The sequence below is a fragment of the Palaemon carinicauda genome, chromosome 22, assembly GCF_036898095.1.
Source record: "Palaemon carinicauda isolate YSFRI2023 chromosome 22, ASM3689809v2, whole genome shotgun sequence".
Lineage (NCBI taxonomy): Eukaryota > Metazoa > Arthropoda > Malacostraca > Decapoda > Palaemonidae > Palaemon > Palaemon carinicauda.
In genome coordinates, this window is record NC_090746.1 from 4,980,816 (window position 1) to 4,985,815 (window position 5,000).

The window sequence follows — 5,000 nt, forward strand, 5'->3', positions numbered from 1 at the left end:
CACCCTACGTTAGATTGTAATTTCCATATTTTCAGATACTTAACTAGTCTGCAAGATTGAATTGCATATAAAAACCATTTATGCAGTTACACGATTAAAATCTCACTAACCCTACTTGAAAATACAATTAATAAATGTAACACGAGAGACTTGTTCGAGATATTAAAATTCAAGTCAAAATGCTGTCACATTATTTAGCATCAATAATAATCTTTAAAACATTATGAAATAACGAAATTGCAACCGAAAAAAAAGTTAACCACTGGCCCGTAAGGGGATCGAACCCTCGACATCCGCGTTATTAGCACGGCGCTCTAACCAACTGAGCTAACAGGCCAACCCGTTACAAAGGAGTCTTCACTTGTAATATTCGATTTGAATATATTACTCGACGTCAACAGTGCATTTCATACTATTGGTACTTTAGGGGAAGGTTTGAAGAAAAAAAGTTTATCCTGGTCTGAAATACGATATTAAGAAGTTATTTTTACGATTAACGAAATATCACAATTTAGTGCTACCCAAAGTCTAAAGATCGTGTTACCTTGCCAAAATTTGATAAGTTCCGCCCGTTCGCGCACCTGTCACGGTCCAGATTATTAATATCCTTATTATCATTATTATTATCATACCTGCTAAGCTATAGCCCTAGTTGGAAAAGCAAGACGCTACAAGCCGAGGTGATCCAACAGGGAAAATAGCCCAGTGAGGAAAGGAAATAAGAAACTAAATCGTATGCAAGAGAAGCAATAAACAATAACATCTTTTAATAACATTAAAATAAACCTTTTTATATAAAAGCTACAAAAAAGAAGAGAAACAAGCTAGAATACTGTGCTCAAGTGTACCCTCAAGCAAGAGAACTCTAACCCAAGACAGTGGAAGACCATGGTACAGAGGCTATGACACTACCCAAGAATAGAGAACAATGATTTGATTTTGGAGTGTCCTTCTCCTAGAAGATCTGCTTACCATAGAAGAATCCTTTTGTAATTTCGGTGTTGTCAGATGCATGAAGACATAAGGAGAATGTGGAAAAAATAGGCAAGACTATTCGATGTATGTATGGGAAAAGGATAAATAAGGCGTAAGATGGACCACGATCAAGTAAAAAGAATGGTGCAAACTAAATAAGCAAGGCGAAGTTTATTAATTGCATGCTTGAGAATCCACGATCTGGCACACACACAAAAAAATAAATAAATAAAAGTACATAAATTAAGCTATAGAATTTCCCTCACTTATAAGATCAATATGAAAAATATTGGACCCAGGTTGTAAATATATGAAACAAGCATAAAAAGTGATTATGGAATATCAACATTGAAAAGAAAAATTGCGGACAAAACTAAAAAGGATATTAAAAGACTTAAGTAATGATAAATCTAAGAGTAAACTAGATTTCCATAAGATGTGGTAAGAACCAACATCTTAAAGAAAGAAAAACGCTGCAATATTGGTCACATAAGCAATTTTCCGGCATATTACTGTCAAACTTTGGAAGGGACAGGCGATACCTTTCTTATTACTGGTCAAATAGTTTTTCTTTATGATGAAAATATACTTTATTATGATCTGATATACAATAATATGAAATTATTTTTATTATTTTACATATTATTCAACTTTACCACGGCAGTATTTTCTAGGTTCAGTCTGGTCCGCACATAAGACTCGGGTAGCTCCTTAGTTTCAAAATTTCCCGACAGATGGAAACCGTGTCGTCCCAGGTTATGAAGCGTTCGTTTTTACTATTAATATTAATGTTGTCCCATTCACATACATTCTTACCAAATATTGTTAACACAAGCACTCTAAGACCCATCTAGTAACTTATCAATTAATTCCCATAAACTAGAACTAATTAGCCTAAGATCATTTCATCACCAATATTTCTTTAACTGTATACACCTACATTCAAATTCTGTGTGATTCTTGAGTGCAAATTTACTTATGAGAAACATTTGGTCTGTTTCTTCATAATTTTTCAAGTTGAACAGACTAACAAGTTTTTTTTTTATAGATTATCTATGAAATATCTTTTATAATGTTGTTACTGTTCGTAGAGTATGTTAATCTAATTATTCATTACTTCTCTTGTAGCTTGTTTATTTCCTTTCTCCACTGAGCTATTTTTCCTTGTTGGAGCCCTTGGGATTGTAACATCTTGATTTTCCAACTAGGGTTAATTGTAGCTTATATAATAATAATAATAATAATAATAATAATAATAATAATAATAATAATAATAATAATAATAATAATCCATTTAACGCTGTTACTGATATCGATGTTTTAAATTCCCTTATTTGTCAAAATTTCCTTTACGTACTGGGCTGCTTTCGTTGTCGGAGGCCTGAGCCTCGTAGCATTCTGCCTTTCCAATTAGGATTTTGGTATCGCTGGTAAAAATAATATTAATCAGCTTCGACTGTATAAATAAAAGGAGGGGGGAATGCTAGTTACCGTAGTTTTAAGTAAGGATGTCTCACGGTTACAATTCCTTGATGTAATAACTGGGAATTATTATTACTATTATTATTATTTTTATTATTAACACTATCATCATCACTACTACTATTATTATTATTATTATTATTTTTATTATTAACACTATCATCATCATCACTACTACTATTATTATTATTATTATTATTATTTTTATTATTAACACTATCATCATCATTACTACTACTACTACTACTACTACTATTATTATTATTATTATTATTATTATTATTATTATTACTTGCTAAGCTATAACCCTAGTTGGAAAATCAGGATGGCCTATATACCTTCTGGAAGATTTTCTAAGACAATCTCGGACTACAACGAATTGTGCAAGATTAAATTCATACAAGTGAACATCTATTAAGATAGCAAACGGACTACGTGGAACTAGGACCCGTTGAAAAATAACTATAGTCAATTCTTTTTAGTGAGGCAGATTTGCACCGATTCGCAGGGGTGCCATTTTAGCTCAGAAGTTTCCTGATCGCTGATTGGTTGGACAAGATAATTCTAACCAATCAGATAGCAGGAAACTTTTCCGAGCTAAAAGGGCACCACTGCGAGTCAGTGCAAATGCGTCTCATTAAAAATAATGAGTATAGTTAAGCGTTTAATAGTTGATCACTAAAGCCGCATGCAGAACAAAATCTTAAACAATTACGCCGTATAGTAAAAACTGGTTATGTTTTGGAAATGGAAATTTGAATATAGCACACTATTTCCTTTCCTCTCTGGGCTATTTCCCCTGTTAACTATAGCATCGTTCTTTTCAACTAGGGTCGTAGCTTGGCTAATAATAATAATAATAATAATAATAATAATAATAATAATAATAATTACTCTTGCTACAGGGTACACTGCCGCACTATTCTATCTTATTTATCTTCATGTTTTTCTTCAAGTTTTTATAGTTTATATATGAAAGATCTATTTTAATGTTGTTACTATTCTTTTAATATTTTGTTGATTGATCATCGCTTCCATTGTAGCTTATTTATTTCCTAATTTCCTTTCCTCACAGGGCTATTTTTCCGTGTTGGAGCCCTTGGGCTAAGAGCATCTTGCTTTTCCAGCTAGGGCTGTAACTTAGCTTATAATAATAATAATAATAATAATAATAATAATAATAATAATAATAATAATAATAATAATATCGCCGAAGGGATATTACGCTCAAATAATTTAAGCAAATTGAACGTGGTTAAATCTAGGAATAAACCGACAGAGGGCCGGTGCTAAATGGTCACAATGCAGTTTTCATCGTTTTATTACTTTTATTACTCTAATGGTATTCTAGGTTATTAAAACTATTGAAGACCTCGCGTACCCTAATTCTTGGGTCCTCAGAAACAATTAGATGCATTCAAATTCAAAGGTTTTCCAATGCTGGAAGGCACTTCGCGGGCTCATACGTTAAGAAAGGCCGTAAGAGGCAAGGTCTATAGACCTTGGTAAGAGAGGATAAAATGTGAAAGATAAGAAGCATACAAAAATAACTGTAAAAAAGACTAAGTAATTTACTCTAAAGGTAATGCGGTGTGGAAAAAATAACTGGATAAAGATTATACGTAATTTACTATAAAGGTAATACGGTGTGGAAAAAAATAACTGAAAAAAGATACGTAATTTACTCTATGGGAATGCGGTGTGAAAAAAAGATTATACGTAATTTACTCTAAAGGTAATGCGGTGTGGATCAGTTTGTTTCTGAATAGACAACCATCTGAACACGACGCAATGGCCCGATACACAAGCACGTGATAGGGTCGTTGGTAAGTAACAACCGTTAAGTATCGTCCGACAATTATAGGACTTCAGCAGTTCTGCTCCCGTTTATTAAGAAACCATTCTTTAAAAATTTGAGTCAAGTCCTTCAAAGTTTAGTTTTTTCTTATTCGTATGTCTTACTCACAATAAGTTTATAATCTTGAGCTAGAAGGGAATGTCACAATTCTTGTTTGCAACTTATGGCGTTTCAGTGCACTTGAACACTGCCATGCTAAAAGGCATTTTAGTTGTTTGTTTGCTGGGAGCAAGAGGTTTGTTTAAACAAGATTTTGTTTTTTAAGAAAAAAACGGCAACTTGAAACTATGTTTGTGCAAAAAGAAAAAAAAAAAAGTCTCAATAACCGATACAGAAAATAAGTCTTGGTCAAGAGAGTATGAACTTTATATTATTATTATTATTATTATTATTTTTATTATTATTATTATTACAAACGAAGCTATAACCCTAGTTGGAAAGCAAGATAATATAAGCCCAAGGGCTCCAACAGGGAAAAATAGCTCAGTGGGGAACGGAAACAAGGAAATGAACTACAAGTAATAAACAACTTAAGATATCAAAATATTTTAAGAACAGTAACAACATTGAATTATGTCTTTGATATATAAACTATAAAACTTGAAAAAAAGGAGTGAGAAATAAGATGAAACAGCGTGCTCGAGTGTACCCTAAAGAAAGAGAACTCTAATCCAAGACAATGGAA

General features: G+C 32.4%; 1 protein-coding gene and 1 non-coding gene across 4 annotated transcripts in view; both read right to left on the reverse strand.

Annotated features, from left to right (window-relative positions):
- Positions 1-5,000, reverse strand: part of LOC137616297 (uncharacterized) — a 308,280-nt gene that overhangs the window by 296,119 nt on the left and 7,161 nt on the right. The window lies entirely within an intron of this gene.
- On the reverse strand, positions 264-337 carry TRNAI-AAU (transfer RNA isoleucine (anticodon AAU)). The gene has a single exon. It is a non-coding gene; the product is annotated as a tRNA-Ile (tRNA).